Source organism: Pan troglodytes, chromosome 7, assembly GCF_028858775.2.
Source record: "Pan troglodytes isolate AG18354 chromosome 7, NHGRI_mPanTro3-v2.0_pri, whole genome shotgun sequence".
NCBI lineage: Eukaryota > Metazoa > Chordata > Mammalia > Primates > Hominidae > Pan > Pan troglodytes.
The window spans coordinates 81,930,154-81,945,028 of record NC_072405.2 but is presented as its reverse complement, the minus strand read 5'-3'; the positions used below and the strand labels follow the sequence as shown (position 1 = coordinate 81,945,028).

Genomic DNA, 14,875 nt, shown 5'->3' with positions numbered 1-14,875 from the left:
CTAACCAACCTTAGGGGTCTGGGCACCCAGTAGGTTCTCCTACAAGATTTCACCTCATATATGTTTATTTCCTGTTCATCCTTCTAAGGTCCGGCTTTCTCTAGTGGATGGTCCCTTAGCTATCTCAGTTTTTATAAAGTTGTCTTGGACTCACTGGCCTTTAACCAGTGTTAACCTAGTTAGTAACTTCTTTGAAGGTTCATTTGTGGTTGGCTGGATTAGGAGTGTTGGCTTCGGAGCCAGAGTGCTTGGGTTCATATTTAGTCTCCACTTATTTGTTAGCTTGGGCCAATAAATAATCTCTGTCTCGGTTTCCATGTCAGCAAAATGGAGATAACTTTGCCTAATTTCATAGGATTTTAATGAAGATTAAATGTTAACAGGTCCTGTAAAATGCTTAGAGCAGCGCCTAGCTCGAAAGTGCTCAATGCTGCTGTGCAGTATAGCTTCAGCACTTAATGTGGGCACACAACAGTGAATTACGGAAAATAGCCTCTGCTTTCAGGTGTCAGTCTGATGGGAAGACAGGCAACAGATACGGTGAAATGAGTGCCCTGGGGATGTATAGGATGTGATAGAGCCTCTTAGGGGTGTCTGGTGTCTTTGTGGGCCCACCTCCATGGGAAGATTGACAGCTTTCTGCTCCCAGTGGTTTTCCTTAGAAATGTGGTGTCAAAGAGCCAAAACATTCCTCTCATGTGCCTCCCTTCTGTTAGGTAGTAAACTTTAAGGCCAGGCCTTTTAATTTCTGCCCATTTGCTGACATGTAGGCACTCAGTGTTAAATGTATTAGTTTTCTTTTGCTGCTGTAACAAATGACCATAAACTTAAGTGAATTTGTTTTAACTTTTCTGGAGGTCAGAAATCTAAAATAGGTTTCACAGCCAAATCAAGGGGTCAGCAGGCCTGTGTTCCTTCTGAAGACTCCTTTTCTTTGCCTTTTCCAGTTATGGGAGCCCCTTGCTTTTCTTGGTTCGTGGCATCTCTGCTTCCATCGTCTTTGATCTTCCTCCTGCCTCCCTCTTAATATAAAAACTTCTGTGATTACATTGGGCTACTCGAATAATTGAGGATAATCTCCCCATCTCAAAATCCTTAATTCAAGCACACATCTACAAAGTCCCTTTTGTTGCTATATAAGGTAACAAATTTACAGGTCCCTGTAATTAGGGCATGGAAATTGGGAGGCCCATTATTTGATATTTTATTTCCGGCTCCCCAGCTATATTCTTTGTTCCTCAAAAGTGTCTTCAGCCTCCAGGTCTGGGTACTTGGCTTTTCATTCTGGAAAAAGGTCTTTTCTGACACACGTCTTCATATATCACCTTTTTGCATAGCATTAATTACTATCTGAAACTGCTGACTTGCTTTTCCCAGCCATTCTCCAATGTAAGGTTTGAGTCTTAGCTTTCTCTATTCTGGCACTTAGAACAATGCTTGGTGCATTGTAGGCACTTCACTTTTTTAAGGGAATCTAACCTCATCAGGAAAATAGATATTTAAAATCTTGAGACTTCAATTACTGGCATATTGTAGTCCTTCAGTATTTGGTGATGGGGGATGGCGACAGGAGGAATGGGGTAGAGTGTGGATTTATGGATATATATTTCTGTATATATAGTTTACTTTGGAGGACTCAGAAATTGCATTTTGTAGGAATAATGATTTGTAATAGTAGAAAACCATGTTAGGAGAGAGTACAGGAGATGCTTCATGCTGTGAAGATGTGGCAAGTTTCACGGAAGAGGTAGAATTTGGTCACCTGATGATAGGAACAGTTTGAGAAATGGCATGGAGTTTGGGAAGTGTCAGGTAGGGGTGTGATAGCAGAACTAAACAGGAGACCATTTAATAAACATTTGATCACTTGCTGAGTGCCAGTGTATCACTTGATCCACATAATCCTAGGTTAGTGTTTCTCCACTTTGATTGCAACCCCAGAACTAAATTCTTAATTGGTTTTGGGATGAGCCCTAGACTTTTTTCTAATTAAGTACTCCACATGATTTTTAATATGCAGCCTAGTCCTCTTGTTAGGTGGGTTAACTTTCCCTCACCCAGGATCACATGACTAAGTAGTGGGGCCAGTGTTACGATTCCAGGCCTAATTTGAGTGTTAAAACCAGGCCTAATTTGAGTGTTAAAAAAATAACCAAATGACCTAGGAGAGGTTAGTGTAGAGCTTAATAAGAATGGAGAAAAGTGTGTTGAGAGCAGTTTCAGGAGTTTTTGTGGGCTCTGAAACCTTGTTACCAGGGATAAGCTTGCAGCTCTAGTGGGGAGTCAAGTCATGAAGGCAGAGGCTTTGTATGATAACTTAATCTGGCAAGAGTACAGATGCTAAGATCCCACTGTGCAAGGGGTGCTAGGTGTCCAAGCCAGAGAGGGCACACACACCTAACCTTTTATAAAGGAACCAAAACAAAGGAGTCAGAACATGGAATTTGGGTGGACTCGTGAGGGAACTCGTCATTGTTGTCATTTACCTAAAATTGGGCTAGTCAGGTATTAAGTGGCTAATATTTGAAAGGTACAGCTCATCAGTACTCTGGAAAGCCTGGTTATTTTGAACCTGAAAAATAAGTCTTTGATACAAGCTGATGTGCAAACAACCCAGAAAATTGAATTACACCAAGCTTGCCCAACTCCCCTCTCTTTGCCCTATACGTGCTTCCTGGTGCTGTTTGCCATTGGGCCCCTCACCTTGTGTCACCACTGACCAGTGTTCACCCAGTTTTGATTCAGCTCACTCCCCCACATTACCCCCCATACCCGGCAGCAGTGACCTGAAGGCAGAGGCACTAGTGCTGGTCGAGGAGTCCCGGTGGCCTCCGCTGCCCAAGCTGTCCAAGCACCCGTCATGGCCCTGAACCCTAACACTGGGCCCCTTGCCCTATGGAACTGAGGCGCGAGGCCCCGGGCGCCTAGCAACTGGTGCGCGTAGGGCAGGCAGCGCTGCAGCCTCGGGAGACGCCGGCCGGGCTGGGCCCAGCGTCGCTGGGCTGCTGGCTGCGGGGCGTGCTCACCCCAGGAGTGGTGAATGTGGGAGCTCGCGGCCACCTGCGTCACCTGTCCCGCCCCGACGCCGTGGCCAGCCCCGCGACAAGGCCGGACTGGGCCGGGGGCTGAGGTGGGCACCGGGCTGCCGCTGGCTCCCACACTGCCCGCTGTGCCCGCTGCCCCAGCCACCCCTGCTGCCGGAGCCTCCTACCTGGGCCGCAACGGCCAGGATCGCAAAGAAATCCCTCCCCTCGGTGCAGCTGCGGGCACAGTGAGTGCGGGCGGCTGGCCCGTCTCAGGACGAGCCCTGGCCAAGGAGCGGGAGGCTCAGGGGACTTGCCAGGTCAGGGCTGGATGGGAGGTCGGGTCCGGAGGTCATCTAGTCCCACTCCCTCCCACGAAGGGGACACTAAGGCTCAGAGAGGCACGTGGGTCACTCCGAGGATGCTCTAGATGCACTTTATGATGGGAGCTGGCAGAAACATCTGGGCATGGGGACCTGAGGAAGGCTACTAGGTGGGGTTGGGGGATGAGATTGAGGGAAGCGGGTCCGCCTGCCAGATCTGTATATTCTTTCTGCACCCCTTACTTCTGGTAAGTAAGTACTTACATCTATCCGTTAAGTGGACACACCCTTACAGATTGACCCTCCCAGGCTTAAACTGGAATGGGGGGAACGTGTTTACTTTCCTTCCCTTGCCTACCCCTGTGTCTTCCCTTCTCCCACACTTGCACCCAGCCATGCAGTGGGACATGGAAGACCAACCCAGTTAGACTGTTAAAACCCTCTTTCTGTTGCCAATTTTACTTTGAACCATTTCTGATTTACCTATAATTTGTGTGTCTGTTACTTTTCTCACCAGGAGTTAAACATTCTAGAAATTATTTGTGTAACATAGGTAGTCTTTTCTACTGTACTGGTGATTTTCCCATACAACCTTTTTGGGTTCATAGACATCATAAAAACTGGAGTCTCCAGACAAATGCAAACAATTTTGTGAGCACGTTTAGGGTATTATAATCCCTAAAGCACAAGAATTCTTGCTCCTCTTTATTGACTTGTTATGTACATTGTTAACAAGTTAAAATCTCGTTACAATGGTATTTCTTCAGAAATACTCTGACATTTCCTTTTTTAAGTTCTTCCTTACATTTTTCAAATTACATTATAATGTATTAGTACTTATTGAAACAGTACGGAAGTATATGGAGTTAGAAAGGAGAGGTCTATGCCTTTCTTTACTTTTTAATCCTTGTTAGAATTCATTTGGTGTTCATTCTTCCTTCTTTTTTCCTTTGTTTTTTGGTCATAATGGAATCATACCATGAATTATTTTGAGAAATGTCTTTTTTCACTTATGATGGAGCGGGCCAGGCATGGTGGCACACGCCTGTAATCCCAGCACTTTGAGAGGCCGAGGCGGGCAGATCACAAGGTCAGGAGTTTTGAGACCAGCCTGACCAACATGGTGAAACCCCGTCTCCACTAAAAATACAAAAATTATCTGGGCATGGTGGCGCGTGCCTGTAATCCCAGCTACTCAGGAGGCTGAGGCAGGAGAATTGCTTGAAACCGGGAGGCGGAGGTTGCAGTGAGCCAAGATGCTGCCACTGCACACCAGCCTGAGTGACAGAGTGAGACTCCATCACAAAAAAAAAAAAAAAAAAAAAAGATGGAGAATACCATTCATATCAGTTTACTTAGGTCTGCACGGAGTATTTCATAGTATAGATGTATCAGTTTATGTGACCATTCCTCATTGAGATTGGTTTCAATTTTTCCCTGTTACAAACAATGCAACAATAGGCATTCTTTTTTTTTCTTTTTTTTTTTTTAAGACAGAGTTTCGTTCTTGTTGCCCAGGCTGGAGTGCCATGGCGCGGTCCTGGCTTACTGCAACCTCCGCCTCCAGGTTCAAGCAGTTCTCCTGCCTCAGCCTCCCAAGTAGCTGGGATTACAGGTGTGTGCCACCATGCTCGAGTAATTTTTTTTGTATTTTTAATAGAGATGGGGTTTCACCATGTTGGCCAGGGTGGTCTTGAACTCCTGATGTCAGGTGATGTGCCTGCCTTGGGCTCCCAAACTGCTGGGATTACAGGTATGAGCCACCATGCCCAGCCACATTCTTACACATGGGAACAGTTCTACAGAATAAATTCCTTGAAGCAGAAGTGCTAAGTCAGATGTAGGCACATTAAAAAATTTTGATAGAATCTTGCCTTTAAGAATCTTGAATGATTTATCTTTTTGTCAACAGACTGTATTGAGCAAAATCTGTATTTATTATTCTTTAAAAGAAGAGAATAGCTTCCACTTAGTGTTTATAACATGTCAGGTACTGTGCTGAACACTTCACATGCATTTTAAAATTTAATCCTCACCTTATGAGAGTCAGAGGCAGAATTATTTTCTTCATGACCCTGTGGTTCTGTAGCTCTTGAGGGGCACATTTAAGATTAGAATCCAAGTTCATTTTGCTTCAGTTCCTGGGTTCTTTGCAGGGTCTGAATCCCTGCTCAGTCATTGACTGGAATCTGTGTTTCATTGGGTGACTTAAGGATTAAATTGGATTGTGTATTTGCTGTTACAGTAATGTTATTAATAATTCCCTTCTCCAGTAACTTGCACAACTGGACATGGTCCAATGCTTCCTATGATGCTGGTTCCCCTGAACTGTCTGCCTCTCCATTCCTTCTCTGCCTTTTCTTCTTCCTGCCTTGCATATATTTTAAGGAAATCTCTGGCTTTTCTTCTTTCTCTCAAATCTCCTTTGCCAACTTTATTACAGTCTCTGGCCTTATTTCTCACGTGTAAGTAGATAACTCTTAACATTTTCATCTTCAGACCTGTGTACCTCAATTCGTACTGCATAGATCCAGATTATATATCTCCATGGGATGTCCTGTACTCACTTTTTTCTAAAACAGAACTCCTTGTTGCCCTCCACCTCCAGACTAGCATGTCCTCTTTGAATTTAATTCATGGTTCCATAATTCTCAGTCACCTCAATTCCCAGCCTCATTCAGCTTTGACTCCTTTTTCTCTGCTGAATCTCCCAAATTAAATAATCAATCTTGCATTCTCACTGTGACCACTCTAAATACTCTGGACTATTATGATTGCCTTGTAATTTCTCTTTTGGGCTCCAGTCTCTGCCATATTAATTTTTCTAAAGCATAGCTGTGAATAGAAACCATACCTCTGTTCAGAATATATACCATATGTCTGTTCTGTGGTTCCACATTACTCAAGAAAATATAGACCACTTTGTCCAGCATTCAGATTTGTCTGTAATCTCATCCAATTTATCATTTCATTATTTCTCACACTGCCTTTATCTGAACCCCTCCCTCCAGGCAATCCAGAGTACTTACATTACATGCTCTGTGACATCTTTCCCATCTATATCTTTTCCTGGAATGCCTCTACCTACATTTCTGCCGTCTAAATCTTATTTAAATGCCATTTTCTAATTTCTTTAAAGTCTTTTTTGAATCTCCCCCGAAAGTAATATCTCCCTCCTTTTAACTCTTCTACTACTTTATATATCTCCTAAGGATTTAATTTATACACACCGCTTTGTATTATAGTTGTATAAGTGGCTACTGTTTTTTCTTCTGGACTGGAAATTCTGTGCAGGCAGAATCTCTCTTTAGTTATTTTTGTGTTTTTTGTGCACGTGACACATTTATGTGTATATCGTACATGCTTAATGAATATATTTAAGTGAGTTACTACATTATTTGAGAATAAAAAGTCACATGTATTAGCCTATTGCTAGCTGTAGTGACAAACAGATCCCAACATTTTCTTGATTTAACATAGAAAAGTTATTTCTTGCTCACATAACAATTTCAAGGTAGGCGTCCCTGGTCAGCAAACGGCTTGCTTTCACTTGGTAGAAGGACCCAGACTCTGCCATTCGTCAGCACTTCACTCTTGTCTAAATCCAGTCAGCAGAAAGGCAAGGAGAAAGTATGGAGAAAGCATACTTGCTTAGCTTCTTAGAAGCTTCTTGCAGTGTTACACATTACATTGGCTCACATTCCAGTCACAGGGAGGCAGCCACTTCCTAGAACAAACGCTATTCTCTGGAGGAGGAGCCAGGATTTTAGTGGACAAACAACCTTCTCTCCCACAGTTAATTTCTACTTGTGAAAACCTTTGGGACTTAGCTTGAACATCACTTGCTCAAAAAGCAAAACAAACAAACAAACAAACAAACAAACCTTCCTACTTCTCCAGTCTGGTTAAGGTCAGCAAAAGTTCTGTTGTGCCATAGAATTTGAACGTAGCTTTATCATAATGAACTAATTACACCTCCCCACTACCTCCCATAGACTGTATGCTTTATCTTTAATCATTGTTGTATTACAACTCCTAGAACAATGCATGACATGAATAAATAAATATCTTTCTCAATGAATCTATATCTCATCTTTCTTTATGTTCACTTGGTAATTATTTTGGTTCAAACAACCCTAAAATTAAAGATTATTTTGCCACCTGCTGTTTGACATTTGAGTTATTTTCATTCTCTTTTCTATTATAAGAAATACAGGAATTGATATTCACGTATCAATGATTATTTCTTTTTGTTTTTGTGGAGACAGGGTCTCATTATGTTGCCCAGGCTGGTCTCAAACTCCTGGGCTCAAGAGATCCTTCTGTCTCTGCCTTCTAAAATGCTAGGATGACAGGTGTGAGCCACCACACCTGGCCAGTGATTATTTCTTTAGGATAAATTCCCAGAAGTAGAATTGCTGGGTCAAAAATATATACAATTATAAGGACATGTATATTACTAGATTATTCGCTGGAAATATTACACCAATATATACTCCCACTGAAACCTTATTCCTTGCACTCCATCTTACTCTATTAATAGTAAAGAAAAAAATCCCTGCCATTTTGATTGGCGAAAGTAGCTCATTATATTTTCTGCCTTTTATTTGAGTACTAGAGAGAATGAATTTTTTATTGACTGTATTTTCTCTGCAACAAGTTACCTGGTCTTTAATAAATGCACTCTCAGGATTATTTTTCTTTTCTTTTTTGATTTTAATATATACATATATGTATGTATGTATGTATATGTGTGTGTGTCTGTATGTATGTATGTGTGTATATATATATATATAAAATAAATTACTGGCCAGGAGTGGTTGCGCATGCCTGTAACCCCAGAACTTTAGGAGGATGAGGTGGGTGGATTACCTGAGGTCAGGAGTTCGAGACCAGCCTGGCCAACATGGTGAAACCCCTTCTCTACTAAAAATGCAAAAAAATTTAGCTAGGCCTGGGGCCATGTGCCTGTAATCCCAGCTACTCAGGAGGCTGAGGCAGGAGAACTGCTTGAACCTGGGAGGTGGAGGTTGCAGTGAGCTGAGATCGTGCCACTGCACTCCAGCCTGGGCAACAGAGTGAGACTCCGTTTAAAAATAAATAAATAAATAAACAAATTATTCAGTTCTTTATGTCATTATTTAAAAAGCTATTCTGGGAACTTCTGGGCAATGTGGCAGACTGAGCTGGCATGGAAGCGTCCCCATTTTGCTTCAATATATTTCAAATGCTGAGTAAAAGATAATTTATGGAAATGTGGCTAAGCTAGGAACAAAGAAAAGGAAATCCCCAGGTGCCTGAAATGAAGGAATGTTCACAGAGAAAGCCACCGTTGAGCCATCTGCTGAAAGCTGGGAGTCACAAAGAAGTACTGTTCAGTTACTATGGCTTCATAACAAATTTCTCCAAAACTTAGTGGTATGAAACAACCATTTATTGTGCTCATGGATTCTGTGGGTCAGGAATTCGGACAGTGCACAGCAGAGACAGCTTGGCTCTGCTTCAGGATGTCTGGAGCCTCAGCTGGAAGATTTGAAGGCTCAGGACGGGAATCTCCTGAAGGTTTATTCACTCACATGTCTGGTGGTTGATGCTGGCTCTTGACTGAGACCTTAGCTGTAGATGTCAGCTGTAATCTTTGTATGTGGCCTCTCCATGTCACCTGGCTTCCTCACAAAATGGTGGCTGGATTTCAAAGGTGAGTGTCCTGAGAGCCAAGTGGAAGTCATATCACTTTTATGACCTAGCTTTGGAAATCACATAGTGTGGTTTCTACTGTTTTTTTGTTTGGCTGAGGAAGTTGGTTTCAGGGAAAGAAACATCTCACCTCTTGATGGAGGAGAGGAGGAACATCACAGTGAAGGAAGAGCATGTGGGGCTGCATATGCATTAGTACACCTATCTTTGAAAAATAAAATCTACCACAAGAACCCTTTGACCCTAAGAAGATAACTAGAAAAACATCCCCTTATTGACCTGAGGAGGCAAGAAGGAAGCTTGCCATCTACTTGAGCTATGGTAAGAAAAGAGTCAGCTGCTAGAGATTAGAGATTAATGGTCCATACTAGCTCAAGTCTGGGGTCTGAATTCATATTACTACATGGTCAGGACCGTAGTCCAAGAAATTGACATTTTAGCTGGTCTGGTACCTCTGACACCCAGGGCCAGGCAAAGATCAATGGAAAACCTCTCTGCATAGCAAAGTTCCTGTAATTCAAGGAATCCTTGACTTCTATAGATATCGATCTCTCTATAGATGAGTTTGCAAAGATTACAGAATATGTAAGGAAATTAACTGCAAGGAAGCAGACTTGGCAGATGCTGCAAACGGGAGATTTGTACCCTAAAACTAAATAGAATGGCATAGAAAAAAATTTAAATTTTTCATATTCAAGAAGGTGAAGGAATGGAAACCATAAGACAAGAACAAGACCATATGAAGAAGAGCAGAAGGACTGGGAAAATGTCCTGTAATACTTAGGACAGTTTGGTACAACAAAGAATTGTCCTTTTAATTAACAGGGTAGCTAAAATGAGAATTAAAAAGGGAGAAAAAAAGAAAGAAAAAAAGAGTTGTCGTACCTAAGGTGCTTGGGTTGAGACTCTCAGTATAGAAAATAGGGGGAGTTATGGATCACTAAAATGAATATAGTTAAAGATAGTCACTGAACACACTCATTAACTCACTTTCTTCTAAAATTCTATTGATAGGAAAGGGTTTAAAAATTTTTTTAATAGCATGGATTTATAAGGACTTAGAGAATAATAGATATAGTATCAACAAAATTTGGAAGTTGGAATCAGAACAGTATTGGGCTTCTCAACAATAAGAATCAAAACATGTAGACTATGGAATAGTCCTTTCAACATTTTTGGAAAAATAATTTATAATCTGAGATTCTGCTCTCATCCCAAGTTATCAATAAGTATGGGGGTGAAATGTAGAAAATTTTCAGACACACGGTATCTTAAAAAATTTTACTTCCAGGGGCCTGCCCCTGGGACCCTTGGGGCCAGGTGGTTTGGCCCCTCAGCGCCCGGGCGTCAGGGTAGGAGAAGGCTAGCAGAAGGGAGGCACTTGTGGTGGTTTTTAAAAAGAAAATAATGAGGATTTATTTTGAAAAGCATTGTGAAGGAGTCAGCTTGAATAGTCTTGAATGCTCCTGCTTAGGCCCAGCCTTGGAGAATGAGAATTGGGATTCTGACTGCAAACCCTGACTCCTTACCGTACTCATTCATCAGAAAACTCTCCATTTTGTGTACAAATAACGTTTTAGGGGTAATCATTGTTTTAGAAATGAGAAAGAATTATACATCGTATTATGGCACTTTTTGTAAGCATCTATTCAGAGGTTTCTGAATCTGGCATTTGAGAGTAGGGCTGGGCCAGAACCAGGCAGACACACACCCCAAGGAGCAGAGCTGAGAGTTGGAGACTGAGGCAGAAATGTCTTTCTTCCAGAACCCAAGTTTCCTCACCATGGGCATGTGGTCCCTCGGTGCAGGAGCCCTGGGGGCTGCTGCCTTGGCATTATTGCTGGCCAACACAGACATGTTTCTGTCTAAGCCCCAGAAAGCGGCACTGGAGTACCTGGAGGATATAGACCTGAAAATGCTGGAGAAGGAACCAAGGACTTTGAAAGCAAAGGAGCTATGGGAAAAGAAAATGGACCTGTGATTATGGCTGTGCGGAGGCCAGGCTGTTTCCTCTGTTGAGGGGAAGCTGCGGATCTGTCCTCCCTGAAACCCATGTGGACGAGCTGGGTGTCCCCCTCTATGCAGTGGTAAAGGAGCACATCAGGACTGAAGTGAAGGATTTCCAGCCTTATTTTAAAAAAGAAACCTTCCTGGGTGAAAAGAAAAAGTTCTATGGTCCACAAAGGCAGAAGATGATGTTTATGGGATTTATCTGTCTGGGAGTGTGGTACTTCTGAGCCTGGAATGGAGGCTTCTCTGGAAACCTGGAAGGAGAAGTCTTCATCCTCAGGGAAGTTTTCGTGGTGGCATCAGGAAACCAGGGGATTCTTCTCGAGCACCGAGAAAAAGAATTTGGAGACAAAGTAAACCTACTTTGTCTGGTTCTGGAGGCTGCTAAGATGATCAAACCACAGACTTTGGCCTCAGAGAAAAAATGATCGTGGGAAACTGCCCAGCTCAGGGATAACCAGGGGCATTCATCTGCGTTCATTGGATGTGTTGCTTCCACTTGTGTCCCTAAGGAGTGAGAAACCCATTTATACTCTATTCTCAGTATGGATTATTAATGTATTTTAATATTCTGTTTAGGCCCAGTAAGGCAAAATAGCCCCAACTGACAAAAATCTAAAAAACCAATGAGGATTACTAAGCTAAACCCTGGAAGATTTGAGGCTTAAAATTGACTGCCGGGATGGGCGCGGTGGCTCATGCTTGTAATCCCAGCACTTTGGGAGGCTGAGGTGGGCAGGTCACTTGAGGTCAGGAGTTCAAGACAAGCCTGGGTTACATGGCAAAACTCTGTCTCTACTAAAAACACAAAAATCAGCCGGGCATGGTGGCGTGCACCTGTAGTCCCAGCTATTCAGGAGGCTGAGGCAGGAGAATCACTTGAACCTGGGAGGTGGAGGTTGCAGTGAGCCGAGATCACGCCACTGCACTCCAGCCTGGATGACTGAGACTCCCTCTCAAAAAAAAAAAAAAAAAAAAAAAAAAAAAAAAAAAAAAAAAAAGACTGCTGTGCCTCATTACAAATGTACATGGTATTTGGGTGCTGTTGTTTGAAATTATTTTTCTTTCCAGGTCTTCAAAAATCTAAGAAAAGTTGATGGTTGACTTGAAGATTACAGAATTTAAGGTTTTTTGGCTTGTGTGTTTTCTACTAATAATTTGTTATATAATAATAATTTCATAATAGAGTGGTCATGCTCTGGGATAGTTTGACAAAGGTAAAATATAAAGTGAAATACCTTGTTTCATTGTCTTCCATTCTAACCTCAAAGATTTGTTTCTCTAGAATAAATAACCACCTCTGACTTTAATAAAAGTATGCATCAGAAGGCTGGGTGTGGTGGCTTACTCCTGTAATCTCAGCACTTTGGGAGGCTGAGGCGGGTGGATCACCTGAGGTCAGGCGTTCAAGAATAGGCTGGCCAACATGATGAAACCCCGTCTCTACTAAAAATACAAAAAATTAGCAGGGCGTGGTGGCATGCGCCTGTGATCCCAGCTACTTGGGAGGCTGAGGCAGGAGAATCGCTTGAACCTGGGAGTTGGAGGTTGCAGTGAGCCGAGATTGCACCACTGCACCCCAGCCTGGGTGACAAAGCAAGACTCCGTCTCAAAAAAAAAAAAAAAAAAAAGCATCAGAAATCACCTGTATGTACAAGCTTTTCTGATACAACTAATAATAAAAATATATTTACCATAAAAAAATTTTACTTCCTATGAACCCTTTCTCAGGAAGCTTCATAAAACAAGGGAGCGAACAAAAACCAAACAAAAATAAGCTTATATGCACACATAAATGCATATATAATTTTTAGAAATTAAGGTAATGTGATAATGGCTCAGGGGTAGTTAATAAGATCAGAGAAACAGTATCAAAATCAGACTCAAATATTAGGGGATCTTGGCTTTATCTTTTTGTCTTAGAGTAGGAAAGAGGATTTCTTCAATATGATATTATAGAAAAAGAAATAGACAAATTTGACTATATAAAAATTTAAAGTTTCTGATAAACTAAAAGATATAAACAGGTTAAAAATAAACTAATATTGGGAGAGATATTTGTAACATATATAACATATAAAGAATTAGTACTCACCAAATATAAAGCACTACAAATAAGAATAAAACAAAACCCTGTACAAAAATGGGGAAAGCATAGAAATAGGCATTTCACAGAAGAGGAAACCTAAGTGGCAAATAAACACTTTTAGGGAAGTAAAAATTAACAAGGTACCATTTAACATCCAAAGATTAGCAAAAATTAAAATAGCTTAATTGGCAGGGTACAGTGGCTCATGCCTGTAATTCCAGCACTTTGGGAGGCTGAGGTGGGTTGATCACTTTAGGTCAGGAGTTTGAGACCAGCCTGGCTGACATGGTGAAAACCTGTCTGTACTAAAAATACAAAATATTAGCCAGGTGTGGTGGGGCATGTCTGTAATTCCAGCTACTCCGGAGGCTGAGACAGGAGAGTTGCTTGAACCTGGGAGCCAGGGGTTGCAGTGAGCTGAGATCAAGCCACTGCATTCCAGCCTGGGTGACAGCAAGACTATGTCTCAAAAAAAAAAAAAAAAAAAAAAAAAAAAAAAGAACTATTACAAGTGTACATAAGAATGTGGGTAAACAAAAATTATGGGAATACAGGTAGAGATAACCACTTATTCAGTATAAATTAAGATTAGTACATGGAGAATAATCTATTAGTAGTAAGTAAAGTTAAATATCTGCACATCTTACAAACCAGTGAATCCAATTTTAGGTATATTGCCCTACAGAAACACACATGTGTATTAGGAGTCATATACAAAGATATTAACTATCATATTGTTTGTAATATTAGAAAATTCTAAACAATTCACCTGACCACCTGTAGGAAGATAGATAATTACATATTCATATAATCGATATGTTATAGACAGCAGCTAAAATGAATAAACTAAATCTATATGTACACTCAATCTCAGTCTCATGTGACTCAATCTCAATGACTCAATCTCGAGTGAAAAAAAGTTGCAGAAGATATGTGTAACTTATTTATGTAAAACTAATAAAATATCAGACAACTCAGTATCTTTTCTCCTATACCTACGTGCAGTTAAAATATAAAAGCAGACTTCAAGGATTCACACCAAATTTATGAGAGTGTTTGCTTCCGGAAAAGGAGCATGATGGGGGATGGAAAAATATTTGCTGTCTTTCCCTTAAAAACATAGGAAGCAAACATGCAAATTCTTAAATTTTGATAATATTTAAGCAATATTAGCATATATTTAGCATAATGTTAGGGTGATAGGGAAACAAATGTTACATTTCTCTCTGTACCAATGCATTTTTTAAAACAAACAAAAGATAACCTAAAAAAGATGAAATGGCCAGGCGCGGTGGCTCACACTTGTAATCCCAGCACTTTGGGAGGCAGAGGTGGGCGGATCACAAGGTCAGGAGATTGAGACCATCCTGGCTAACACGGTGAAACCCCATCTCTACTAAAAATACAAAAAATTAGCCAGGTGTGGTGGCGGGTGCCTGTAGTCCCAGCTACTCGGGAGGCTGAGTCAGGAGAAGGGCGTGAACCCGGGAGGCGGAGCTTACAGTGAGCCGAGATCGCGCCACCGCACTCCAGCCTGGGCGACAGAGCAAGATTCCATCTCAAAAAAAAAAAAAAAAAAAAAAAAAGATGAAATATGGTCTGCTGTATACTAAATAATATAGTGTCAGGTAAGCACCTCTCTCCCCCCACCCAAAAAAAGTCCTTTTGACAAGCAATATAATATAAAAGAGAAAATAGTTAACAGTAATCTCAAGGTGGTAAAAAAAAATTAG

At 41.5% G+C, this 14,875-nt stretch overlaps 1 protein-coding gene and 1 pseudogene across 2 annotated transcripts in view; both read left to right on the top strand.

Annotated features, from left to right (window-relative positions):
* The first annotated feature begins 2,870 nt into the window (after positions 1-2,870).
* The window catches only part of C8H8orf89 (chromosome 8 C8orf89 homolog), a 44,726-nt gene continuing 32,721 nt past the window's right edge, over positions 2,871-14,875 (top strand). The window contains exon 1 of one of the 2 annotated variants that reach the window (XM_009455510.4): positions 2,871-3,271. The gene's annotated coding sequence lies outside the window, so the exon portion shown is untranslated. The remainder of the gene's footprint in view (positions 3,272-14,875) is intronic. The other variant, XM_054656823.2, reaches the window with a different exon arrangement.
* On the top strand, positions 10,151-14,838 carry LOC107976339 (peroxiredoxin-like 2A; annotated as a pseudogene).